The sequence below is a fragment of the Musa acuminata genome, chromosome BXJ3-10 (genome assembly GCF_036884655.1).
Source record: "Musa acuminata AAA Group cultivar baxijiao chromosome BXJ3-10, Cavendish_Baxijiao_AAA, whole genome shotgun sequence".
Classification (NCBI taxonomy): Eukaryota; Viridiplantae; Streptophyta; class Magnoliopsida; order Zingiberales; family Musaceae; genus Musa; species Musa acuminata.
In genome coordinates, this window is record NC_088358.1 from 4576697 (window position 1) to 4593276 (window position 16580).

Sequence of the window (16580 nt, forward strand, 5' to 3'; positions counted from 1 at the left end):
AATGGATTGGATTTCTCTATATCGGTTGGGGACTGTGATGTAGCGGCCTAGTACGTCCACAATCGATGAGTCGAGTGAATTATTATGAAGATAATAATTCATTGAGCCAGAATAAGTTCTCACAGGTATAACTCATGATCAGCTCGATATTGGGCCTAGAGGGTCACACGCATATGGTAGGTGTTGCGATGAGTAGAGGTTCGGATATGAGATATCCATCGGAACCCCTATCTTATTGGATATCCAATAAGCCCTTGAATTATTTTATCCCATAGACGAGATCCAATAAAAGCCCATGAGAGATTATTGGATAGAGATCCACTAATCTAAGAAGCTTAGGTATTTGGATGAAGATCCAATACCTAATAGGGGAGGATCCATTAGGGTTAAGTTGATATGAGACCTTAATAAATAGGAGGGATTCAGTGGTTCATAGGCTAGAGCTTTTTTTTGTCTCTCCTATTCTCCTCCCCCCTCTCCACCAACAGGCCTCGAGTTTGGAGGAGCATCGTTGTTATCCTGCTGTATGGGTCACTACTAGAGAGGAGGATATTGCGCTGACAGCCCATATTCAGCCTATGTGGGTTTTATCAGCCCACAGCCCACACCCCCTCTTAACCTAACCCTAGATCAATATAAGGGGGGTGTGGTGGCTGCGTTTTAGTAAGAAGGTGGCAGCGTTTTTTGGGCAGAAAAGGGCAGCAACGTGGTGATCTTCGCAATAGCAAAGAGGAGAAGAAAAAGGCAAAAAAACAAGAGAAAGAAAGGGAAGAAAACAAGGACAATGCAGAGAGACTATTCTCAATCATCTAGTAGTGTTCTCATCTCAGGTTAGATCAAATCTACAGTAGACTCTTGCTGTGATTACTGGGGAGGTTTTAGATATCATGGATAGTGACGTGATCCTTGTATCCCAATTGTTCTCTTGTGATTGTTGCTAGGGTTTAGGGCAAGAGATTGAGATTTGTATATTCATTATTCTCATAGTGGATTATCTCTAGTTTGCCCCGTGGATTTTACCCTTCACATTGGAGGGGTTTTCCACGTATATCTTGGTGTTATATTTGATTATGATTTCATTTAATTCCGCTGCATATCATGGTCTACTAGTATTTGTTCATATACAAAGGTTATTCCACTTTATATCCCCATCAACTAGTATCAGAGCAAGGGTTTTGGTGATTTAATTTTTGTATTTGAACATGGAGGCCAGTAATGTTTCTTACATGATTAGTTTGAATGGAAACAATTGGATGATATGGAAACCAAGAATGGAAGATCTCTTGTATTGCAAAGATTTGTATGGACCTTTGTAGGGGTATAGTGCAAAAACCACAACTATGACAGATGATGAGTGGAAGAGGTTAGATCGAAAAACAATTGGGTTTATTTGACAGTGGCTTGATGACAATGTCTTTCACCATGTTTGTACTGAAATTTCAGCATATTCTCTTTGGAAAAAGTTAGAAAGTCTCTATAAAAGAAAAACAGCTGGCAACAAAGCTTTTTTTATCAGAAAACTTGTGAACCTAAAATATAGAGAGGGTGCTTCTATTGCTGAGCATTTGAATGAAATGCAAAGTATTATTAACTAGTTATCCTCTATGAAAATATCTCTTGATGATGAGTTGCAGGCATTGTTACTTCTCAGTTCATTACTAGAAAGTTGGGAGACACTAGTGGTTTCCCTCAGTAATTTTGCGTTAAATGGTGTTATCACTATGAGTCAAGTAACAAGTAGTTTGTTAAATAAGGAGTTGAGAAGAAAGAGTTCAGCAACATCTCAGAATGATTCATAGGCACTTATCTTAGAGAACAAAGGAAGGTCAAAGTCTAGAAGCAATTCACGCATGAGAAAGAGCAAGTCAAGATCAAGAAAATATATTGTTTGCTATAACTATGGTGAGAAAGGATATTACAAGAACCAATGTAAGCAACCTAAGAAGAGCAAGAAAAAGGGAAAAGAAGTGGAGTCTATAGAGTCAAATGATAATATCATAGCTACAGTGCAGGGTGGTGATTATTTGATTTTGTCTCCTTCTGATGATATTTTTTCTTGTGTGTGTCAGGATCTTAAGTGGGTGATTGACACAGGTGCTTCTTATCATGCTACACCACGGAGGGAGTTTTTTACTACATACAGGTTCGAAAATTTTGGTGTTGTCAAGATGGGCAACTATGGCACAGCAGACATCATAGTCATGGGTGATATCTATTTAAAGACCAACCTTGGCTGCAAGTTGGTGTTTAAGGATATGAGGCATGTGGTTGACTTGAGGCTGAATTTAATTTCAATTGGAAGGCTAGATGATGAAGACTATGATAGTAGATTTCATAGAGGGCAATGGAAGCTCAGTAAGGGCTCTCTTGTGATAGCTAATGGAAAGAAATGTCATACTTTATACAGGTTGCAGGCTAAAGCTTATGGTGAGCAGTTAAATGCTATAGAAAAAGACTTCAACATGGAGTTGTGGCATAGGCGATTGGGACACATGAACGAGAAGGGGCTGCAAACTCTTTCCAAGAGAGAGGTATTACCAGACCTTAGAGGTATACATCTGAACCCTTGTATTGATTGTTTGGCAGGTAAACAAAATAGAGTTTCATTTGCTAGTCCTACTTTATCTAGAAAAATACATGCCTTAGACCGTGTTTATACAAATGTATGTGGTTCTTTGAGGGCAAAAACTCCTAGTGAATCTATTGATATTCTTGGTATAAGTGGTGCACTTTATTTTGTTACTTTTATAGATGATTTTTCCAGGAAAGTTTGGACCTATGCTTTTAAGACCAAAGATCAAGTTATTAATGTCTTCAAAGAGTTTTATGCTAGGGTTGAAAGGGAGACAGAAAGGCAATTGAAATGCATAAGATCAGATAATGGTGGTGAGTATACAGGATTATTTAACGATTATTGCAGGTCACATGGGATCCAACATGAGATAACAGTTCCCGGTACACCTCAGCATAATGCTATTGCAGAGAGGATGAACCGCACCATCATGGAAAAGATCAGATGTTCCTATGATTAGCTCCTTTATATGAGCATCTACATACTTCCAATCCTTGGATAAGGATGTTTCGGAAGTAGATGCATCCAAGTTACTAGATGGAGAAAGGATTTCATTTAAATTCAAAGCATCAAAATTAACATCATCATCAAAATCATTTTTCTTAATTTTGAAAATCTCATTGAAAACAACATGAACGGATTCTTTTATAATCAAAGTTCATTTATTACATATATAAAATGCTTTAGAAATAGAAGAATAGCCAAGAAAAATTTCTTCATCGTATTTAGCATCAAATTTTCCTAAGACATCTTTTTCATTCAAGATAAAACACTTATACCCAAAAACTTTAAAATATGAAACATTGGATTTTTTGTTGTTCCACAACTTATAAGGAGTTTTGGTGAGTAAAGGTCTTACTAGAACTCTATTCATGACATAGCATGCCGTGTTTATGGCTTCGGCCCAAAAATATTTGGGTAGGCTATGTTCATTTAACATGGTTCTTGCCATTTCTTGTAAATTTCTATTCTTTCTTTCTAGTACTCTATTCTGTTGAGGATTTCTTGGAGTAGAGAAGTTGTGGTTATATCCATTAGATTCACAAAATTCTTAGAAATCACAGTTTTGAAATTCACCACCGTGGTCACTTCGAATTGAGGAAATCATAAAACTCTTTTCATTTTGAATAAGTTTACAAAACTTAGAGAAATACCTAAAGCATTCACTTTTGTATGCCAAAAAATAAGTCCATGTGTATCTACTATAATCATCCATCATGATAAATGCGTATTTGCTACCTCCTAGGCTTGATATAGCAATTGGTGCGAACAAGTCCATATGGATCAATTGCAAAGGTCTAGAGGTGCTTATTTGGTTCTTAGGTTTGAAGCTACCTTTTATTTGTTTTCCTAGTTGACATGCATCACACACATTATCTTTGACGAACTTGATATGTGAAATTCCTCTTATAAGTTCTTTAGATGAAATTTGGGTGATTAGTTTCATGCTAGCATAACCTAATCTCCTATGGCAAAGCCAAGCATCGTTATTCAAAACCGAAAAACACATTTCATTTAGTGCAATCATAGATGTGTTTTTGTATAGTTTTTCAATAATGCAAGCATTAGATTTAAATTTAACAATATATCCTTTATCACACAATTGACTAATGCTCAAGAGGTTATACTTTAATCCATCAACTAACAATATATCTTCAATAAAGAAGTTGGATTTGTTACCTATGGTTCCTTTGCTAATGATTTTACCCTTGTTGTTGTCTCTGAAGGTGACATATCCTTCGTCTATGCTAGTGCGCTTAGAAAATTGAGATGGATCTCTGGTCATATGCCTTGAGTATCTACTATCAAGGTACCATCTCTTGCTCCTAGCTTATAATGGTAAATATTTCTACAAAAAAGGATGATTTTTAGGTACCTATTTGATCTTGGGTGCCTTAAAAATCGATCTAAATTTCTTATCATATTGCATTGAGTTATTTGAGGTTCTTTTAGGAACCTAAATAAATTTATGTGGACTACATTTCTTGAATGGACAATGATAAGCTATATGCCCAAATTTATAACAAAAGTTATATTTCTTTTGGAGTGAAATATACAAGGTAGGGCCTTTAACAAAGGTGGTTAGATTATGGTGAGAGCTACTCATAAATTCGATTCCACCTTTTCTATGAATGTGACCCTTATTGGTAAGGATCATGTTCAAGGATTTGCTACCAACCTCAAACTTCTCTAAGGTTTTCTTAAGTAGCATATTTTTCTTTTGAAGTATTTCTAAATCATGACATTTCGTACATGAAGCTAAACTATCATTATGCTTAATTTTTAATTTATCAAAATTATTAACAATAGAATCATGCTCCTTTTTTAACAATTTATATTTTTTACTCATTGTTTTGCATTCATCAAATAAATCATGAAAAGCATCTAATAGTTCATCAAATGATAAATTTGCATCAATTGAACATGTTATCTCATCTCTAATCGCCATTAGCGCATAGTGAACAACTTGCTCGGTGTTGGTTGGCTCCTCTTCTTCGGATGCGCTTGAGTCATCCCATGTTGCTTTGAGCGCTTTCTTCTTTGGTGTCCTCTTCTTGGCTTAGGGACATTCACTCTTGTAGTATCCCGGTTTCTTGCATTCATAGCAAATTACTTGATCTTTCTTAGGTTCAAATTTATTTTTAGTGTCATTTTTAAATTTGTTTCTTTTAATAAATTTTATAAATTTTCTTGTTAAAAGTGCCAAGTCATCATCAAAGTCCTCATCACTTGAGTTTTCTCTCAAGTGGTCTTCTTGTGTTCTCAATGTCATGTCCTTCCTGTTCTTTGGAAGGGTATCCTCAAGCTCTTCATGAGTTTTACATATCATTTCATAGGTCATTAGTGATCCAATTAGTTCTTCAAGAGGAAAATTATTTAAATCTTTGACATCTTAAATAGTCATAACTTTAGGGTCCCAACTCTTTGGAAGAGATCTTAAAACTTTATTAACGAGTTCAAAATCCAAGAAACATTTATCAAGTCCTTTTAGACCATTGAAGACATCCGTAAATCGGGTGTACATGTCTCCAATGGTCTCACTCGGTTTCATTCGAAATAACTTATAAGAATGAACTAAGAGATTGATTTTTGACTCCTTTACTCTACTAGTGCCTTCGTGAGTCACTTTGAGTGTGTGCCAAATATCAAAAGTCATTTTACAAATCGACACTCGATTAAACTCGTTTTTATCTAATGAACAAAATAAGACATTCATAGCCTTTGTGTTTAAAGCGAAAGTCTTCATCTCCAACTCATTCCAATCGTTCATTGGAAGAGAAGACTTTTGAAATCTATTTTCTACAATATTCCAAAGCTCAAAATCTATTGAAATTAGGAAGATCCTCATTTTTGTTTTCCAATATGTGTAATTCGTCCCATTGAACATAGGAGAACATGTAATTGAATGACCCTCTTGGTTGCCGACAAATGCCATCTCTCTCGGGTTTAAAAGCAACTAAGAGTGAACCTTGCTCTGATACCAATTGTTAGGATCAAGAGCGCGCTAAGGGGGGGGGGGGGGGGGGGGGTGAATTAGTGCAGCGAAAAACTTATGTGATTTTAGAAAATATTTCGTACGTAAGAAGAAAATCGATTTGGAAAGATAATTACTTTAAAACATAAGAGAGCGTAAGTGTAGTGAAAGCAAGATGAGGAGAAGAAGTACTTTGCTACAAAATGATTTGCAGTTAAAGAAGATTGTTCAAAACGAAATGCAAACCAGATTTAGAGTGGCTCGGTCAATCGTGACCTACATCCAATTTCAGCTTTCTCCTCCGACGAGGTCACCGGCGTCCAGTTAAAGAAGATTCTCTCATTCTTGTCTTCCAATATGTGTAATCCGTCCCATTGAACATGGGCGGACGTGTAATTGAATGACCCTCTTGGTTGCCGACAAATGCCATCTCTCTTGGGTTTAAAACCAACTAAGTGTAAATCTTGCTCTGATACCAATTGTTAGGATCAAGAGCACACTACGAGGGGGGGGTCAATTAGTGCAGCGGAAAACTTATGCGATTTCAGAAAATATTTCAATGTTCGAAGGAAATCGATTCGGAAATATAATTACTTTAAAACACAAGAGAGCGTAAGTGTAGTGAAAGCAAGATGAGGAGAAGAAGTACTTTGCTATAAAATGATTTGTAGTTAAAGAAGATTACTCAAAACGAGATGCAAACTAGATTTAGAGTGGTTCGGTCAATCGTGACCTACATCCACTTTTGGCTTCCTCCTCCGACGAGGTCACCGGCGTCCACTAAAGGCCTTCCTTCAATAGGCGAAGACCAACCACCTTTTGTAGCTTTTCTCCTTTTGCCGAGTTTAGGAGACAACCCTTACAAGTTTCACTCCTCTCTTGAATGATCTCAACACTTAGAAAAGGAAGGAGGAGAATTCTAGCACTTTTACAACTCTTTAACACTTCAAAGACTCAAGAATATATCAAGATTTCATTCCCCTTTCATGCAGAAAAGGGTGGGGTATTTATAGACCCCAATGGCTTTCAAAAATGGAGCCAAGAAGTGTCTCATCCCAGTTTTCTAGGGTCTTGGCGGTACCACCACCATTACTAGGAGGTACTACCACTTGACATCTGCGATTGGGCAATACTACTACCTAACAGAGCTCGGAGACCGAGCTCTGGCGGTACCACTACCTAACAGGGGCGGTACCCCCGTTGGCAGTAATAATGATCAGTGGTACTACCGCCTAATTGGAGTGGTACCACTGCCCAGAATTCCTAGGAGACCGAGTCTCCCAGGTGGTGCCACCGCCGGTCGGGAATTCTAGGTCTTGGTTGGGCCTTGAATCTAGCCCAAACTAGCCTAACTTAGGGCTCAATTAGCCCTTAATTAAGTTAGTGGGATTACCTCCCAATCCTAACTTAATTTATACTCTAACTATAATAATTAAGACATGATTACTGTAATTCATGTTCAAGTGCATCAATCATATTTCCGACGAGCTTCCGGCGTACTTCCGGTGAACATCCGACGAACTCTCGACAATGCTCCGACGGACTCCCGATAAGCTCCTGGACTTTGCGACGATCTTCTTAGCATGTTCCGATGAGCTTCTATGGCAAGCTCCTGGACTTCTCGGTTGGTTCCCGCAGAACTTCCGGTGAACGTCCGAACTTCCGACAAACTCTCGAACTCCCAACGTGATCTCGATCTTGACTCCGGCACAACACCTACTACATGTCTTACTGCCATCATAGTTAATCCTACACACTTTTTTCAACATATAGTTTAGATCAAACAAATTACAATTGATTTCATCATCAAAATCCGAAATTCAATAGATGTTATATAGCATATATGGTCAAGGAAAGATGTTTCCTACAAGCATATGAGAGTGTTTGGCTATCATGCATTTGCACATGTTCCAGACAATGAGAGGTCTAAGCTAGATGGTAAGACAAAATAATGTATTTTTCTTGGCTACTCACATAATCAGTTTGGTTACAGTCTTTGGGATCCAGAAAAGCAGAAGGTGTTTAGAAATAGAGATGTGGTCTTTTTTTAGAATCAAAACTTTGAGGATTTGAAGAAGAACACACCAGCCAAGACTTCTACAGAAGGATTAGCATATTGTGACCTAGTTACTCTTCTAGTATATCAGGGTGATGGGAGAGATGTATAGGAAGATTATGTAGAGCCTGATGTTGATCTACCTATAGGACATGTTGAGCAAGAAGAAGTTGGAGAGCAACTTCCCGCAGAACCTCAGTTGAAAAGATCTTCTACACAACATCAACCTTCCAGAAGATACTCTATAAATGAGTATGTGATGCTTACTAATACAAGTGAACTAGAGAGTTACCAGGAAGTAGTTGAAAATGAGCAGAAAAAAAAGTGGTTAGTGACTATGTAGGAAGAGATGGATGCTCTGCAGAAGAACTACACTTATGATTTAGTGCAACTACTAAAGGAAATGAAGGCCTTGAAGAACAAATGGATTTTCAGGTTGAAGACTCAAGAATAATGTTCTCAACCAAAGTACAAAGTTAGATTGGTTATGAAAGGCTTTGGTAAAAAGAAAGGTATTGACTTTGAAAAGATTTTTTCTCATGTTGTTAAAATGTCTTCTATTCGTGTTGCTCTTGGTATTGCTGCTAGCTAGGACTCGGAGGTTGAGCAGTTAGATGTGAAGACAGTTTTCCTTCATGGTGATTTGAAAGACAAAATTTATATGGAGCAACCAGAAGGCTTCAAAGTCAAAGGTAAAGAGAACTTTGTCTGCAAGTTGAGAAAGAGCTTGTATAGGTTGAAGCAAGCTCCAAGATAGTGGTACAGAAAGTTTGATTCATTTATGACTGAAAATAGATGCAAAAGAAAAGCTTTAGATCATTAAATGTACATCAAACGGTTTGGTGAGGATTTTATTATTATCTTACTTTATGTTGATGATATGCTTATCCTTAGGAAAGATATGTCTAAAATTGACAGGTTGAAAAAGGAACTGAATGAGTCTTTTGCAATGAAGAATATGGGGTCAGCAAAGCAAATATTGGGCATGTAGATTTTTCGTGATAGAAAAACCAAAAAATTTGGTTGTCATAGAAGAAATACATCGAGAATGTATTAGAAAGGTTGAGTATGAGTAATGCAAAGCCAGTTGGTTCTCCTTTTGCAGGTCACTACAAGTTGTACTCAGAACAGAGTCCATCAAGTGATGAGGAGAAGGAAAAAATGCAAAAGGTTTCTTATACTTCAGCAGTTGAAAGTTTAATGTACGCGATGGTATGTATAAGGCCGGACATCGCATTTGCAATAGGTGTTACTAGCAGATTTCTTGTAAATCCAAGCAAAAAGCATTAAGCAGTAGTGAAGTGGATCTTTAGATATCTCAAAGGGAGTTCTAAAGTTTGTTTAAGCTTTGGAGTGGACCACCTGTGTTGACAGGTTACACAGATGCAGATATGGCAAGCAATATTGATACAAAGAAGTCCACATCAGGTTTTATACTTACTTTTGTAGGGGGAGCTATGTTATGACAATTCAGATTGCAAAGTGTATTGTTCTCTCCACCATAGAGGTAGAATATATTACTGCTACAAAGGTTTGCAAAGAAATATTATAGATGAAAAAATTCTTACAAGAATTGGGGCTGAAATAGAAAAATTATATGGTGCATTGTAATAGCTAGAGTACCATTAATTTGTGAAATAACCCATTTTTTCATTCCAAGTCAAAGCATATAGATGTCAGATACCATTAGATTCGAAGTGTACTTGAAGAGAAGCAGTTGCAGCTTCAAAAAATTCACACAGATGACAATGGAGCAGACATATTGACAAAGACTTTACCAAAAGAAAAATAGGAGATATGCCGATAACTGATCGGCATAGCTTCACATTGAGGAGTCATGGGATAACCTCCCTTATGGGCTGAAGGAGGAGGTTGTTGGGCTGACAGCCCACAAGTTCAGCCCATAGTGGGCTTTAACAACCCATAGCCCACCTCCTCTTTTAACCTAATCCTAGATCAAATTAGGGGGGTGTGGTGGCTATGAAAATAAGGGGGAAAACTATAACAATGAGGTAGAAAATTGCAACAGCATCTTAATTCAAAAAGGAAGAGAAAAGGACAGAAAAACAAGAGAAGAAAAAGGAAGAAGATAAGGACAACGTAGAGAGACTATTCTCAATCATCTAGGTAGTATTCTCATTTCATGTTTGATCAGATCTATAGTAGATTTTTACTATGATTACTTGGGAAGAATTTAGATATTGTACACAATGACATAATCTTTGTATCCCAGTTATTCTCTTGATATTGTTGCTTGAGTTTTGGACAAAAGAATGAGATTTGTATATTTATTATTCTTATAGTGGATTATCTCTAGTTTGCCCCGTGATTTTTACCCTTCGCGTTGGAGGGATTTTTCACATAAATTTTGGCGTTGTATTTAATTATGATTCTATTTAATTTTACTGTGTATTATGACCTGCTAGTATTTATTCATATACAAAAATTTATTTTTCTTTATATCCCATTAATTCCAGATCTATTATAGGTTCTTTTTCTTCTCTTTTCCTTGTCAACTTGCAGACCGAACTGAAACTACAGACGGTGAACTCTCAGAAAAGCCAACAAGCTCTTGAGGAAGGTAGCAAGCCAAATATGAAGGTGGGTTATCAACGAGTAGTTAACTCCATAGCCAAGATCGATTGTGTTGTTTGTAATCCATAATATTTCTAGATGATACTTGCAGTTGATCAAATTTCGAAGTGAGCTAATCCAAGCGAGTGATGAGAACCGGAGATTGAGGAGCACGCTGGAACTGCTTAGAACAAGTTATTAGTGCTCTACAAGACCAGCTTCTTCTAATAATTAAAGAGCATCACAAGAACACGAAGGCGAGCATGAGATTTTATTGGTATGCCTGGATTTATCCTCTGCTCTAAAACTCCTACATATTAGTAATTAATCTGCAAAAGAGACACTTGAGAACCCCAAGTCTATAATTAAAGGATTGTATAGAGTTAAGTTCGATAAAAGGTTGAATTATAGTGCCACTAGGTAGATGATAAACAGGAATGTTTTAAGTGAGAATGACATGGCGTAGTTGTGTGCAACAATCTAATTGTTCATTGCCTTCCTCACACACTTAATAAAGATCTGTTTGAACTAACGCCTTCCTTTACACCTTTTACTGGGTTCTCAAATTGTCTTTGTTTCATTCTCAGAAGGTTGACCACCAGGCTGACAACCCAGCTCCGGTGGCGTTGTTAGCAAATCCATTCATGGAGCACATGAATGAGCAGAAGTTCTATGCAAGTGATATCAGACAAACCTTCGGGGAAATACAGGCAGAAGATGGCTAAGGGCAATCCTTGCCCACGGGCTTACTATCGCTGCACCATGGCCAACGGCTGCCCCGTGAGAAAGCAGGTAAGCTTCATCGATGGTGGGCTTTGCAACTCACAGATCAAGCTTAATGAAACAGGTAGGAACAATGCTCTTTATATATGATTATGTGGTGATCAGCTAGTATTAAACGCTTCCCAGCAACTGAGCTGAGGAGTTGAAGCTGTGAAAGAACTATTTAACTATCACCCTTTTTTTTTTCTCAAGCAGTGAGTGAAGGATCTGACAATTTACTCCCCGTGACACCAGTACTGGAAACAATTAGACCCTCTTTGTTGTCTATGTTGTCTAATCCCTCGTGAAGCCAACTGAGTATTATGCATTAAGGATTACTTTATGATCGAAAAATAAAACTGAGATTTTTGTGCAGGTATGAGGGACTAAAAAGTTGGTCACTTGAGGTAAAAGTCGGTTTAAAATATAGTTTACATGTTTGCTTGTGCTAAATGTATTTTGTAATAGCAGTGTATATATACATTAAACAAAAAATGCAGTGAAAATATGGTAGATTAGATATACTGATAAAATGATATAAATGAAGTAACACCAAATTTTAAATTAATGTTTTCCCCTGTCTCTCTTTCCAACATGATAAAATAGATGATAAGTTTGACTCCAATTTCCCTACAAGGAACCTGCTATTCAGGAGGGTCCTCCTGGATGAGACTGTCACACCTGCATAATTGGCTCTGCAACTAACTGATGGTCAACATTGTACAGTAACCTTTAACTAAACTATCCAAATCCCCTTTATTCAAGGCTTGTATACTTTGACCACTGCCACAATCTTAGAGGTCAACCAATTCTCAACATCTTACAGGTCCTATTAGCCTATATCTACCCTCAGCCTAATAGTGGTATATTAATTTAGGTGTGTGATAGAGTTTTTTTTCATGTATTACACGAAAATTTAAGGTCTTGATCAGCTACTTGTTCTTTTGAATCGCACTCCATGCGAAGCATGCTAGAGTGTGATATGGCCTAATTAAGTAATGCGGCAGGTGCAGAGATGTGCTGAGGTCAAGATCATCCTCACGACCACCTACGAGGGCAACCACAACCATCCCCTCCCCCCTTGCTGCCGCTGCCATGGCCAACACCATGTCAGCCACTGCCGCCGTGCTCATATCTGGCTCCACGGACGGTGGTTTCTGCATGCCCAGTGCTTACACCATGGCGACACTGTATGCTTCCTCGACGTCCAATTCTGTCACCCTTAGTTTCACCAAAATGCAAAGTTCACTTCAGCTGATCCAACGGGGAGACTACATTCTATTGATGCCGACCCCTATGGTGATACGGCCAGTGGTGCAGACTGTCACTGCGGCGATTGCAACTCATCCTAACATCGCTGCAGCAGTGGCAGCAGCCATTGCATCAGTTACGGATGCACCAGAAAGCATGAACAGTGCTGTGGTAGGGCCTAATGTCGCAGTACATGAATCTCCCCAGTTTCGGAGGTCTTCCACCACCTTTTCTGCAAAGTAAAATGCAACAATTATTAGTATCCGATCCATCTACAAGTCTTCCAACAAGAGAAGAAGGCTGCTTTCATCTGATGTTAGTTCGACTGGAAGGATATATATCTATATGTACATAGAGATTATTGAAAGCTTAAGCAAATATATATCTATATGTACATAGAGATTTTTGAAAGCTTAAGCAAAATGCTCCATATAGACCCTGTAAGGCTTCAACACAGCGATACGTTAGTCTATCAATTTAGTGAAAAAAAATATATACTTGCCAACTTTCTATGTTGAAAATTTTGTAATACACCTCAAAAGCATACAAGACTATGCCAAAAGGAAAAAGGTTTGCGCACCTCAGTGGGAGAAGCAGCTGAGAAATTGAAGAATGATACAAGAATTGTGATGAATGGAAAACCACAATTTCAGCTATGTTAGGCAACACAATATTTAGATTCGTTGAAACAATTATATCAAACTAAAGACTGAAGTGAAGCTGTGCAGGCATGAATTGAAGCAAACAAAAGTGATTACCAGCAGCAGTAATAAGTCTTGAGCAAGAGCAGTAATTTAAAAAGCGCCAAAAGACGCCAAGATCCAAAAACGCCCGAGGTGCTAGGTGCTCATCTGAGCGAAGCGAGACGCTAAAATATAATAATATATAATATAATTAATAAATATAATTATTTAAAATTTTAAATTAAAATATACTATTAAATTAAAAAAATCTATTAACAGTATTGAAAATTAATAATTTCAAAAAAACCTAACAATATTAATAGTATACAGTATACTGTATACTGTTAACAGAATGTTAACAGAAGGAGAAGAAGGAAGTGTAAGGGGGTGCTAAGCCTACTGATTGAGAAAAGAGGAAGCGACAACGGCAGCAGAGTGTAAGGAGGCGGAGGCAGCGGCAGCGGCGAGCGGCGACAGCAGCAGCGACAGCGGAGAGCAATGGGACCAGGAGCGACGAGCAACGGGAGGCGTGAGCGACGACAACGACAGCGTTTGCGAGCAGCGACAGCGGCAGTAGGAGCAGGAGCGACGAGCAGCGGGAGGTGCGAGCGACGACAACGGCAGTGTTTGCAAGCAGCGATAGCGACGAGCGATGATAGCGGCAGCATTTGCGAGCAGCGACAGCGACGAGCAACGGGATCGGGATCGGGCGCGGCAGCGGCGAGGGTTAGGGTTCAGTTGTCACTTATAGCAGTTTTAGTTGGTTCAATTGAACTAACTAATCATCGGAGACCGAACCAGACCTAAAATCCTGATTCGATCGCCTTGGTTAACCTAGGCGCTCACCCGAAACGCCCAATGTCTGGGCTCGAGCGAGCACCCAGGCGGCACCTATTTGAAGCGCGTCGCCTAGGAGATTAGCGAGGCACTCGGGCCTCGCCTCACCTCGCCCGAACGCCTAGACGAGCGCCCGAGCGCCTTTTTAAATCACTAAGCAAGAGAGATAGAAACATAATACAATTAAGTGCAGTCAGTTATGTATGTCGCCAGACTGAAGCAGAGGGTAAAACAAGGAAAAATAATGTTTACCAAGACAAAATGACGAAGATCAATGATCAGTGTTTACCAGATGGTTGAAGTTACAAGTGGAAAGAAAAAATAACTTCAGTAATTTCATCAAACTAGTGATGAATGTGATTTGCATACTTCTAATATGACAAAAATTTTCAATAAATTTCATGCAAATGCAAATCTATAATATGATGTAAACTTAACTGAAATATAACATAAAATCACATTCATAACGGTAATGTTGCCAGATTCATTCGCATTTGATGATGCTAAATAAAAAGGGGCTGAAACTTGGAACTTACACTAATAGCACCAATTATCCAGGCAAGGTTCACGTTGACAATCTAAAAATACAACAGTTTTGTCATATTCTTGCTTCCCAGATTTGTGTGATGTGCAGCAGTTGACCACCTGCCCACAATTATCCACATCCAGAAGAAAATCTGAAAATGTACTGATTCTATTTGCAAAATCAGTAAATCCATATCCCATCCAGCAAGCAGGATAAATCAAAGACTAAATCCAGACTAGCTCAGATTATTTATGTAGCCATAATCAAGTCAAATGAAACAGCAACAAGCAAGTAATTATTAACAGATCTACTGATGGAGGCAAAGGCCATTCAAGATTAAAGATAAAAAAAAGTCGGTCCACTATCTATAAAATCAAAGTGACAAGATGTGTCCAATTAATCAAACTCCAGCAACAAAATTGCCTCATGCAAACTACAGAGAGAAATCAACCATATTATTTATGTATATATTAAAAGAATGATGGATAGCACATTTAAGTATATCTAACTATGACATCCACAAAGTGCAGTTCTACCTGATGCGTTATGTTCATGACATTGTAGCTTGTATTTTAATAATCAGCTGCAGGACACATCTGGGCCAAGCAGCAAAATTGAACAATTTATGCTTCTCATGACAATATTGTAAACAACGCAAAGAAAGCAGTGATGGATTTTAGAAGACAGCATACAACTCTGTGAAGGTACATACTAGCAATATTTCTAAGCAAATTGCAATACATCAAATCTCTCCATCTCACCAAGCCCAACTTGGTATCCCTCTTGATAAATATTTTAAATGTGTTGAATTTAAAAAGTCATCGAGGATTCCAACTTACCAAATATTATCCAAATTTCTGAATTCCGTAAATAAACGAGAAGTCACTGTATTTGAATATTTGAATTTTCAACATTCATGAATTCTGTCTGCTGTCATGGTGCTAACATTCATGAATTCCCTCTTGATAAATATTTTAAATTTGTGTTGAATTTAAAATGTCATCAAGGATTCCAACTCACCAAATCTTATCTAAATTTCTGTACTCCCTAAATAAATGAGAATTCACTGTATTTGAATATTTGAACCTTTAACATTCATGAATTCTGTCTGCTGTCATGGTACTAACATTCATGAACCTTCATTCAACTTCCCCAACAAAAATAGGAAGAACACAGAAAACTATCTTCTACGGTTACATAAATCAAACTAGCTGCAAATTAATAACCAATATCCAATTTCTTTTCTTCAAAAAGTTCAATTTTTTATAAGATTTAAAATGAACTCTTATATATTATACTTATTTAGAACCATCAATTTCCAGAAATATTCTGCAAATGTCAGGATAGTCAATGCAAGCACTGAAGACTGTCTGTGCAGATTAGCTATTATTATTTGCAGGAATCATACATAAATCATAAACAAAAGCAACTTAGAAAATCCAAGAGGCTACCAGTCAAACAATACTGCTTGTCTACATAGAGTATTATATTAAGTCAGCCACATAGCATTATATTAAGTCAGCAACACAAATTTCCAACAAGAAAGGGCTGGCAATCACATAGAACATTCTGGAGATAACATAGATATAACCCGATCTATGAGACTTTTACAAAGAGGTCATCTACAAGTTTCATGAAATAAGTGATATGGCATAAAATAGTGGTAAAATTAATTTGATTGCACGACTCCATATATGAGGCATTGAGGCTCTTTCAATTCCTTATAGGAGACAAAGATATACTCCTAGAAAATTCCAACAATACTTGAAACTGTGAACCACAATCTAAGATTTCTTATGCACCAATGATATAGTGGTCATTGCCAAACAATGCAACACAAGGCT